The following is a 12,917-nucleotide window of genomic DNA, read 5'->3' on the forward strand; positions in this document are numbered from 1 at the left end:
TGACAACAGGCAGGACCTTCACTTTTACTTGTGCATACAACATTGTCACCTCCAAGTTTGTACAAACCCCGGGTTGATAAGTAAAGCTGGTATCCCAGGAGTTGCAACATCCTTGCTGCAATACTGGCGCTCATCAATAACTTTGGCATATGATCTCTGTTTGTCATGCAGGATATTCCATTAGAAATATCTATCCAAGGAAAACAACTTTCGACTACAAACATCAACCTTTACGTTTCCCCAAAAAATTCCATTTAGTGCCTCAAATGGCTTCGAAAGTTTAGGACCTGAAACTACCAAAAATAAAAAACTGCTGAAATAGGAAACTATGTTGAAAAATAGGAAAATGATAGAAAATAGTGTTGGGGGTCCAAGTTGAATAGGTGGGTGGCCACCAGTATCCACCTAGATCAGCCTATGTTTATGACTACATATAACAAAGTTATATAACTCGAGGTAATTCATAGAAATGGTTCAACTTATATCATTAATTTGGTGTTGGTAAAATAATGGTTATCAATATATATCATAATCTCTTTTACCTCATTAAAAATCTTGTATCTCAACAGGATTAAAAATTAACATAGTAATCAATGTTTCATTTTGTGCATAATACTTATATTACTTACTAATTCCCCATATTGAAATGTTAAGTCTCCTCTCTATTTTGAACCTTTACTATATGTGTTATGCTCAACCATATATGATATAAATATTATAAAGGTGTGGCCCACATAATACGCCTGGCAGTGTTGTCATATGGCTCAAAATCCCAACCCATGTTATCCCACATGGCTTATTTGACAGTCGCACTTTCAACGGTCGTGATTTGGGTTTCACATCTAATGGTTGGCATTTGTTAGGGTTTCTAAAAATGCCTAACCCCAATTTGCAAAATCATTTTTACTCGTCCAAGTAGGTTCTCATGGCCAAGGCATCGCTTTGCTATTTCAGCAAAGTGTCTTGGGGTTTATTAGCCACATGGATCTGGTTACACTTGGGGGCTTTGGTTTTGAACATTTTTGCAACTAAGAATTTCATCTGTTGCTCTTCTAGGAGAGGTAATTGCTCTTCAATTTTCTTGTATCCTTCGATTCTAGTTTTCCAATTACTCATTTCTTATTCTTTTGATTTCCTTACAAGTATCCAATATGGCTTCCCTATCTGAACCATTGTGAGCTCCGTCTCATTTGGCTTCTAGGGTTTTTATTTTGAGGCTGCCAGGATGAGGTAACTTCTTTGTTTCTCTTGAAATTTTGCACGCACAATTGACTTTTACCTTTTTGTCTCTACTTCTCATAACCCTCACTCTGTTTATAGAGAAGGTGCGATTGAACTAGGGTTCATTCTTTTTCTTGTGCTTTAGCTCTGGAAATTTACTTTGTAAACTTTTTCTTTCTTTCCTATCCATTATGGAAAAAGCCTCCTTTTAAAATTTCAGTCATATGTTGTGTTTTGACAGGGGTTTTTCTTCAAATATTGAGTAAAGTGTTGGCTTGTATGGGCCTAACCTAGGTTCAGAGGTGATTTAGCCAAACAAATCCCAGTACTACTAGCCCTTTTGGCAACAGTTCGCGGAGCGTGGACTGAGGTCTCACTCGAAGTAGTATGGGAGGGTGCTAGAACTAGGTTTCCGCATCCTGTGGATGCCTGATGAGATTTTGGAGGTCTGCGATTTAACCCTGCACGCACATCGCTGCGCGCACATCGCTGCGTGCACATTGCTACGCGCACTTGCTATGCCTTCACTGCCTTTGTCGCTGCTTTCGCGCAGCCCTATCCGGGGTGTAACCCATATAATACCCAAGTTCCTCGCTGTTAATCTGTTATCACCCGATTACTTATCTTGTGTGTATAAGATTAATGATTATTACCGCAGATTTAGCAATCATATCAGAGAGCGCAATACAATAAACCAACATAAATATAAAGAAGATAATGCATAACAGATACACCAAAATAGGAATCAACTTCTCTTTATTAATCTTCGATCCAGATTACAAATTCAACACCGCCCCGCACACTTAGTTGTAGGGGTCCACGCACTCAGCTGCGGACTCTACTAGGCCTTTGCGCACTCAGCTGCAGAGCCTCTTCCTACTACTACGACCCAATACACTTAGAATCCTACTCTAAGCTCGGACCATTCCTTTGCTACCTTCTCTATCTACTCCTCTCTTTACAACTTAGAGCCTCGCTCTATTTATACAATCCCATGGTCTGCAGACCATGGGTAGGCCGGCATGACTTTACATTACATTACATTACTTTAGGGCGAACAACCCTATTACTTAACCTCTACTTCGCGCTCTGCGCCCGCAATTCACGGAGTCTTACAAAAGATTTGACCAAAACTTGGGTTTTAAGCCCCAAAACTTGTTGTGGGGGGATTCCATGCCCAACAGGCCCCCAACACAATCATCGTGACTCGTCCTGAGTCACTCTACTGGTGCGGCGATCTTGGCACGGAGCCCCTCCAACTGTTCTCGTACGGCTCAGAAGTCTCCGGCGCACTGCTCTGCAGTTTGCTGGACCTGCTGCACACTCGCTGAATTGTGTCCTTACCTTGGTACCAGCATCTGCGGCTTGTGTTTAGAGTCTCGCGCCCTGGTCCGTCTCCTCGGGTCGTGAAGACTGTGCCGCAGTCGGTTAGTCAGATAGCTAGCCCACCCGTGTAGGGCTTCAAGCGACTGTCGTTTACCTTGCCTGGGAAGGGTTCGCCATTTAGTTTAACTAGCTGGACAACGCCTCCGTCTGTAACCTCCTTAACCACGTATGGTCCCAGCCAGTGCATTCTGAATTTTCCTGGGAATTTTTCAAATTTACTGTCGTACAACAGTACTAAGTCATTTACCTTGAAGGTGCGCAACTTGATATGACGATCGTGCCAGGCCTTTTCATGCTGCTTTTGTACCTACTGATGAAATCCAGCTAGAAATCATTCTTCCTCGAGTTCTTCTAATTGCGCGAGCCTTTCTTCCAAGGCTTCGCGGTCCAACATGCCTGTGAGTGCTGCTATTCGCAAACTAGGTATGATGTATTCCATCGGCATGACAGCTTTCGTGCCATAGACTAGCCGGAAAGGTGTCTGGCCCATCAATTTTTTGCACATTGTTCTGTACGCCCATAATACGACAGGTATGCACAGGTCCCAGTCGTTTCGTTGAGTGTTACATATTTTGGTCAGTGCAGTCTCCAGTGTTTTGTTGAATGCCTCTACTGTCCCATTTAGCTTGCAGGTGATATGGTGTACTTTGCTGATGATACATCTGGAACTCTGCTGCAAGCGCGTTGATGGTTTCATTCAGGAAATGTGTTCCATGGTCACTCATTAAGATTTTTGGACAGCCAAATCGTGTCAACACATTTTTGAATAAAAACTTCGCAGTCGTAGCGGCTGTGCAGTCTTTGACCGACTATGCTTCCACCCATCGTGTCAGGTACTCCGTCACGGTGATGATGTAGCGCGCACTCGTCTTTCCCTGAGGTTTGATCGGTCCCACAAAGTCGAGTGCCCATTTTTTGAACGGCTGCAGCGTCATTTGTGGATTTAGCAGCATCTCGTCCCTTCGTAATGGTTTCCCAGTCCTTTGATATATGTCGCAAGCTTGACAATGCGCTTTTGAATCCTGGTACAGGGTTGGCCACCATAACCCAGCACGAAGAATATTCTGTGCAGTCGCGCGTCCTGCATAGTGTCCTCCTGCAGCACCCCCATGTGCTTCCATGAGGATCTGACCTTGTTCAAATTCAGGTACGTATCTTCGCAATATCTCATCATTTCCCATTTTGTAGAGGTGCCCCACGATGATAGAAAAGTCCGTTGCGCACACCACTAATTCCTTCTTCTGTTGGACTGAGTATTCCCTTGGTGCAGTCCCTGTTGTTAGAAAATGGATTATATCCTCGAAGTGGTTGTCCGTGACGCGCATTGCGAAGAGTTGTGCATCAGGTAGTCCCTCCTCCAAATTTGTTGGTTCCTCGCCTATCTCAATTCGTGACAAGTGATCTAGTCCTACATTTAGGCGTCCCAGCTTGACGATGACCTCAAAATCATATTCTTGAAACAGTAACAGTCATCTGCAGATGCACCCTCCCAACACAGGCTTGTTCACCAGATATTTTAACGTGGAATGATCGGTATACATCTTGAAATGTCCGCCAAGTAAATAGTGTCAGTATTTTTGGAGCGCGTACACCATTGCCAACCCTTCGCGCTCAGTAGTGGAGTAGTTATTTTCGGCTTTGGACAGTCTCCGACTTGCAAACGCGATCGGGTGATCCATGCCCTCCATGCCTTCTGCGTGAGTACAGCTCCCAGTGCAATACACGACGCATCAACATGTACATGAAATTCCACATCCCATTTTGGGAAGACCAGGATGGGAGCGGAGGCCAGTTTCTCTTTGAGGACATCCAAACTTTTCATGCAATCATCATTCCAACAATATGTAGCATCCTTTTTCAATAGCTTTTCCATTAGTGTTGTTATTTGGGCATAACTTTTGATGAACTTCCTATAGTATCCAGTGTGCCCCAATGTAGTGCGCAATTGTTTAACACTTCGTGGTGCTTCCAAATTCAAAATAACGACAACCTTCGTAGGGTCCACCATTAGCCCTTGTTTGTAGATGACATGTCCCAACAGGTTTCCAAAAGGAACGAGGAATGTGCACTTCTTAAGGTTCAGTGCAATCTGGTGTCGACGGCAAGTATCCAGCATCAAGCGTAAGCTCGCTACATCGTGTTTAACTAATCCAAAGACAGTCCAATCATCCAGATAGACCTCCAAGAACTTATGGATGTATTCTTTGAACGCGACCACCACGATGCGCGAAAATATAGCTGGCACGTTCTTCAATCCAAAGGGCATAACAGTGTATTGAAAGCAGCCCCATTTTGTTGTGAAGGTCATTTTGCTCCTATCTTCTGGCGCAATATTGATCTGATGGTACCCTGAGAAGCCATCCATGAAGGAGTATGCTTCCTGATTGCCAACATTCTCCAAGACTTCATCTGTGAATGGTGTCAGGAATGGATCGTGTACACAGGCATCGTTAAGCTTCCTGAGGTCCACGCATATTCTTATTTCGCCTTTCTGTTTTTTCTCCTATGCTACCATAGGACTCACCCAATCAGATTTTTCTACTGGTTCAATAACTCTGGCTGCGAGCATTTTTTCTAATTCGTCATGGAACTTGTCTTTATACTTTGGATTCAAATGGTAAGGCCGCTGCTTAATTGGCTTCACGTCTGGTTTCAGAGCGATCTTCATCATTCCTAAGTCGCCAATGATCCCTTTTAAGTTCGTGATTTTGGTCGGGAACAAGTCTTGGTATTCACGGAGTAACTCAGCAACCTTATCTACTGTAGCATCATCCTAATAGTCCCCAAGCATCGCGTACTTTGGCTCCGCTTCTGTGCCAATGTTTACCTGCTTTGTTTTTAGCAGCGCGGTGATGTCGAGATCCTCAATTGATGGTCCTCGAACTTCACGACAACCTTTTGTTTCTGGAATATTAATATTTCGTGGGTCCTTGTCATCCTCTTCTACCTGCACGTTATAACACTCTAGGGCGCTACTTAACTATGTCGCCCATACTGGCTAAAGCATTTCCATTGGCTCCTGTGGTATTTTGAAGATGGCAGTTTTTACTGCTTGCAGTGCATCGTCAATAGTATCTAACCAACGGTCTTCAAATGTGAACGTTAACAAAAATCCCTCATGCAAGACATCCCATTCGCCCGTACCATGTCAGAGCTCTATCTCAGTATACCAGTTCATGAGTATGACATCCAGGGTATGGTAGAATAAATGTACCCATTCATGTTGTGGCTCTTCCCCATAGACCTTGGTCCATTTCGTGAGGTGCGTGTGTGGGTCATCTCGTCTGTCATATTTATATTCTAGCTGTATTTGTGGTTTCGCAAATCGTAGGCGCATCATCCTTCTACATGCGTGCCAGTCCTCAAAATTTCCTTGATGCGTGCCCCACCATCGCGCGGGTGTTGCGCGCAGTGCCCACTTCAACGCATCGAACTGTTGTTGTTCTGGTACTGCGCTTTCAAATCGGCTCAGAAATTCATCCACCACTGACAATCCATCATATGTCGGCAGCTCCCTTGCCTCTATAGTCACGCAACGTAGTGACCTAATCATCATGTTGCAATTAAGTGTTGTTACTTCGTGCAGCCGATTCTGCCATCGCTCTACTTCTTCATCCGAATCTGAAGTGCAGGAGCTTTCGTGCTCCCACGAGATTCTCCCATCTGTAGTCGGATTCACCCAATCTTGGTCTCACGCAGTTATCTTGTAAATACAATCAAGATCGTCATCACTATCATCGTCGCGCACTGGTTTAGTGTAGCGTGCTCCTTCGGCTGGATCCAGTGGTACTACTACGCGTAGTGACTTTTTCTCGAAGATCATTTTGCGCTTCTTCAGATTTATGACTCTGTTCATATCGGTGGCCCAGTCTATTCCTAGCAGTGCAGGATAGGGGTTACTGTCATCGACAATCTCTATTACTTCAAAATATGCCTGCGCGCTCGCACCTTCAATATCTACTGTTACCCCTTGCAATCTCCCCATGGGAAAAATCTTCTGTTGGTTCACCATTTGTAACTGAATAGGGGACCATTGTAACGCGGGTCTGCCCATGCGCTCCCATGTTTGCTTTGGTAATACATTCACGTCCGAACCCAGATCTAGGATTACCTGATCCATTTCATACTCACCAATCTGCGCAGTCAACCTCATTTCCCTTCTAGTGCGCAATGCATGCCTCCCTAGTTTCCGGACCACGTGCAGTTCTCCTGACCCTGCGCACCTGGTGATCAGTTCTTGTAGTCCCTTAACTGCTTTGTTGTCGCGCAACAGTTTCATGCATGTCTTTAGAAAGGTAGTGAACATTGAAGGATCCATTCCTAGTTCTATTTGATCCTTACTCCCTGAAGTGGAGGCCTCCGTGAAGCTCTTCTTAGCTTCCATGAATGTCTTCTTCACGCATTCTAAGTCAAACTCGTGTTCCTTTGTAGGAGCCTTGTGAACCCACGTAATTTCTTCTGGCTGCTTCCTCTTATCATCTCCCGTGGTCATACCGCTTCTAAGCATGATGTTTACATTCGGGTCTTCTTCGTGCAACTAAGACCTCATCATTTGTATATTCTGATTCGGAGGGGGCTGGAATACCCCTTTTTCGCGCATCCTTGTGATCAACGAAGGACAATCTTCTGTCTCATGATCAAAATGAGCATAATACAAACATGATATCCTTCTGAGGTTGGTACAATCATGGGCATAGTGACCTGACCCTCCGCAATTGTAACAAATCAGTTGTCCACGACCCCTTCTTGGTCCCATTCCACCTTGTCCTCGACCACGCACCTGAAATCTAGTGCGCGCCATCCTCGCATTTGGGTCGAGGGCTCACGTTTCGATGTGCATGCTATAGGCAGGGGTCCGATCCATCATTAGCTCGTAAATGCGGCAAGTGTGTTCATCGTGGCCTATCGACCTGCAGAAATTACAAAACAATTGCTAGGATGTCTGCGTATACTTCTACAGCAAATGACAATTATCCGTAATGTGTTTTCCTCCTATCTGACAGATCGCGCACCATAAAGCAGGTGCCTCGCTCGGTACTGCTTGTGCCTTCGGTCTCAATGGCATCAACCCTCCTCCTGCCAATTAGTTCTCGAACACTAGACAATGATCTTTGTCATGGCCCTGGCCTTTGTGTAGAATTTCCCATTGTAGATCAACAGATTATGTAATATACTAAAGCAAAATACAAGATCTACTTCTACAACAAACTTGCGGAAGCTTAATTGAATATGAGCAAGATCAAATAGAACACATATAACTGAGAATGAGAAAGCAATCACACATGAACTCAAAAGAATACTCTGGGGAAAGCCTTAGCTAAAAAACCCCGCTATCTGTATTATCATACAAGTGGAAATATCTCTGAATTACACAAAGCTTTAGCTCACAAGCTATCCAACTCTCAGTACAATCCCTCAATGCTGCTCATAGACTGAATAGACAACAAATATGCCTTCCTTCAGTCCTCCAAGCCTCCTATTTCCTTGCGCAATTTCTCCTAGGTCCTCCAGCTGCAACTTGTGTGATTCTCACCTCACACACAACATTGACCTCTGAAATAAATGCACAAACCTGAAGGAGATAATTCCTTCTGCATGGATGAGTTTCCTTTATAGGAAAATTCCTCCAACTGATAGTACATTGTCCCTTCCTTTAATCTCAACTGGGTCTTTGTCTGAACTGACATGCATGAGTTATTTATGAGAGAATATTCAGTTATCTGAAGTGCAATAGTTACATGCATGCATGCATTAACTAACTGAACTCACAATTAATTCTATAAACTGTTAGAACTAATCTAACTGGACTTAACTCAGTTAACTGAGCTAACTAATTACAACTCAAAGTACAACTCATCCTCATCTCCTTAACTAAGGGATAAATTCCTCAATCAATGGAGAAACTGTTGCATGTCCTCACATAGACTTCATGTTTGATTTTCCACAACTAATTAACTCATGGTGAATTAATTAATTATTTTACAAACAACTGCTAAGATCAAATTCGAATTTTACTTCTCAATTTTAGTCCAGGGACTGACTAAAATTGGAATCCATCCCGAAATGCTATTTATAGCAATGCTATTTTTAGAACTTCCATTTTTCATTCCTTGTTGCCATGTCCAACACTGGTACCCAAACTGCTATTTTTAGCGCTTCTATTTGTAGCATTTCTTGTTGCTATTTTCAACACTCCCTCTCAACAAGAAAGGCATTCAACTCGAACCCGATCCTGAACCTTCGGAATGTTCGGCATGCAACACTTCTCCCAAGTGTTATTGCTCCAGCAACTCTAGAAACAAAAAAAACTCCAGACTGACCTTCATGTTGGGCTAGAAACATCCTCTGATGCTAAAGCTCCATCTGCCGCTAACAAGTGCTCCCTCTCTGACCTCTGAGCTACTGTAACACTCCATGCATCTCGCATCGTTGCACACCTCTCTGTGCCATCTTGCACTGGTGCAACACTCCTATGCCTCTCGCATTGTTACAGCCTGCTAGCTCTACACTGTCTTGGGATTCCTACATTGTAGCTCTCTCTGACGCTCCATCCGCATCTGTCTCTACCCACTCAGCTAGTCCTACTACTCGTCGTTGGGGCTCCCATAGCAAGGGCTAATCCAAGAGGTTGGGTACGTCGAGGATCCTGCCCCTATTTCAGCCTTCTTGGGACAATCACTTCACATCACCCCACCTCACACCTGGAGGTATGGCTGCATGTGATCCCTCTGCCCACTTGGCTCGAAATTCCCCCTACTGGAGGTCTCTGCATGAGTGGATTCCTCCACTCGGTCTCCTCTCAACTTCTCTAGTTGTGGTTGCTCCACAACTTCCTGAAGCTGCTTCTCCAATTGTGGCTCCTCCACAATTGTCTGAGACTTCTTCTGTGGCTGCATGTTGAGAGGTAATTTACTCTCCCTCTCAACCACCAAGTATCTAACCTTTTCCTTGCTCCTTAAGGCTTTGCATGCATCTTGTACCTCAAGTGCATACAGGTTCTTGGCTAGCACACCAATCTATTTCATCTTTCCTGCCGTCAAATTTTTTTTTGGAAAAAGAGCTGATTTTAAATCAACGATATCTCCCTCATCCAAACTCCGATTCAGCCGATTTTTTTTTTTTTTTAGGTATTTTTCCACAAAGAATCCAGATCTGCTATTTGTTTCTAAAAATTTTGCACAAAATTTTTGTGAAAATGCTCTGAAAACTCGCGGTCCAAAACTCAAAACTTTGAAATCTCCTCTAGTATATTGTTCTCCGCTTTGATCACCTTTGCTTCGATACCATGTAGAATTTCCCACTATAGATCAACAGATTTTGTAATATACTAAAGCAAAATACAAGATCTACTTCTACAACAAACTTGTGGAAGCTTAATCAAATATGAGCAAGATCAAATAGAACATATATAACTGAGAATGAGAAAGCAATCACACATGAACACAGAAGAATACTGCGGGGAAAGCCTCAGCTTAAAACCTCGCTATCTGTATTATCATACAAGTGGAAATATCTTCGGATTACACAAAGCTTTCGCTCATAAGATATCCAGCGCTCAGTACAATCCCTCAATGCTGCTCATAGACTGAATAAACAACACATATGCCTTCCTTCAGTCCTCCAAGCCACCTATTTCCTTGCGCAGTTTCTCCTGGGTCCTCCAGCTGCAACCTGTGTGATTCTCACCTCACACACAACACTTACCTCTGAAATAACTGCACAAACCTGAAGGAGATAATTCCTTCTGCATGGATGAGTTTCCTTTATAGGAAAATTCCTCCAACTGATAGTACATTGTCTCTTCCTTTAATCTCAATTGGGTCTATGTCTGAACTGACATGCATGAGTTATTTATGAGAGAATATTCAGTTATCTGAAGTGCAGCAGTTACATGCATGCATGCATTAACTAACTAAACTCACAATTAATTCTACAAACTGTTAGAACTAATATAACTGTGCTTAACTCAGTTAACTGAGCTAACTAATTACAAATCAAAGTACAACTCATCCTCATCTCCTTAACTAAGGGATAAATTCCTCAATCAATGGAGAAACTATTGCATGTCCTCACATAGACTTCATGTTTGATTTTCCACAACTAATTAACTCATGGTGAATTAATTAATTATTTTACAAATAGCTTCTAAGATCAATTTTAGTCTAGGGATTGACTAAAATTGGAATCCATCCCAAAATGTTATTTATAGCAATTATGTTTTTTGCACTTCCATTTTTCATTCCTTGTTGCCATGTCCAACACTGGTACCCGAACTGCTATTTATAGCAGTGCTATTTTTAGCATTTCTTGTTGCTATTTTCAACACTTTGCATTTTATGCACCATACTTCCTCGCGCGCTTCTGGCCGAGGTGCCCTATCATGTTTCAAACTCTGCATTTCCAGACATAGATTCTGTAGCTGCACATGGATTTGTTGGACTCCCAACCCAGGGTCTTGTATAGGGGTCTCATGTAATCTCATTGCCATTTCCAACGCTTCGGCCTGGGTGGAAAGTTTCTGCTGTGACTACGTCGTCCTCAAGTGCAATGTCAGAGATGCTACAAACCATGCGCGATGCTATCTATCCGTCAACGTCATATTGGCTTCGTGAATCATATTCTTCAGCCGTTGATCTAGATCCCAGGGGGTCTCACCCAAGAGCATCGCAATCTCTTTAAACCCAATGATTGATTGTGTTTCTGACTTTGCCCTGCTAAATTCCCTATTCAGCGCGACCTGGATTTATGCAATTCCTGCATTTGGGTGGTCATTAGAATGCTTGATATACCATGTTAATGCACGATCCTACAGCGCGCTTACCAGTGTGGCTTTCTTAATATTGTCACCCATGATACCTTATGCTCCCCATACTGCTCTAACCACGAACCAGAATTGGTCCTGATCTTCATTCCATACTCCTTTGAATACCGGTAGTTTGATCGCGCTCGCCATACTGAATTGTGGAGGTGGCGGAGGTGGAGTGGGTGGAGATGGGGGTGAGGGAGGTGAAGCGGGTGGCGGTGTGGGTGGAGGTGGTAAACGCGGAATTCACTGTCTTATCAAATTGACCGTGCTTCTTGGAGAAACCTTCGTGAGCTCTTCCTTGCTCTCCCGAGGGTGAAATTAAGGGACTATTTTCTAATTCTTCACTACTTCTGCTTTTGTAGATCTTCCCGCTCCGCGTAGTCCCAAACATTAATTTATTCGCATAACCCGCTTTTCACACAATAGCATCTTAATCCAAGTGTTCAAAGATTTAATATACTTACCTCGCGGTCCCTTGAGAAAACGTCGTTCTGCCTCACTGTAGCTAACGGTCGTGTCTACCGCAAACTCAGTGATAAATCCTCCTATTATCCGGTCGAGCCAATGGTCCACAACTCACGCGATCTTATCTTTTGATGCTTCTAGTCTGTGCACTAATTCCGGAGTCCACACTATTGGTTTGTCGAGCCTACACCTTCCCTGGCTATCTGCTAACTTCGCGACTCACTCATACAACTCAGAACAAAAGGATGCAAAGAAAATTTCGTGGATTTCTATATACAAGTAGCGCTCCAACCACTATTCCTTAGATACTCGCGAAGTTCTATTTTCCTGCGTTGCAAACTTGTGAATCTTCTTGTCCAACCACTCTTCAATTTCCTTCTTTGTTGGGTTCCAGTGGCACGACATCAGAAATCCCTTATGCAGATCCCGGTCCCGGCAACAGAACCATTTGTTGACTTGTATGGGCCTGACCCAGGTTCAGAGGTGATTTAGCCAAACAAATCCCAGTACTACTGGCCCTTTCGGCAACAGTCCATGGAGTGCGGACTAAGGTCTCACCCGAAGTAGTATGGGAGGGTGCTAGAACCAGGTTTCTGCACCCTGTGGATGTCTGATGAGATTTTGGAAGTCTCTGATTTAACCCTATGCGCACATCGCTACGCGCACTTGCTATGCCTTCGCCACCTGTGCCGTTGCTTTCGCACAGCCTCATCCGGGGCACAACCAGTATAATACCCAAGTTCCTCACTGTTAATCCATTATCACCCAATTACTTATCTTGTGTGTATAAGAATAATGATTATTACCGCACATTTAGCAACCATATCAGAGTGCGCGATACAATAAACCAGCATAAATATAAAGAAGACAATGCACAATAGATACACCGAAATAGGAACCAACTTCTCTTTATTAATATTCGATCCAGATTATAGACTCGACACTGCCCAGCGCACTCAGCTGCGGACTCTACTAGGCCTCTGTGCACTCAACTGCAGAGCCTCTTCCTACTACTATGACCCAATACACTTAGAATCCT

The sequence above is a fragment of the Pinus tabuliformis genome, chromosome 8 (genome assembly GCF_031772625.1).
Source record: "Pinus tabuliformis cultivar Carrire ecotype Pingquan chromosome 8, CPIR1, whole genome shotgun sequence".
NCBI classification, from domain to species: Eukaryota; Viridiplantae; Streptophyta; class Pinopsida; order Pinales; family Pinaceae; genus Pinus; species Pinus tabuliformis.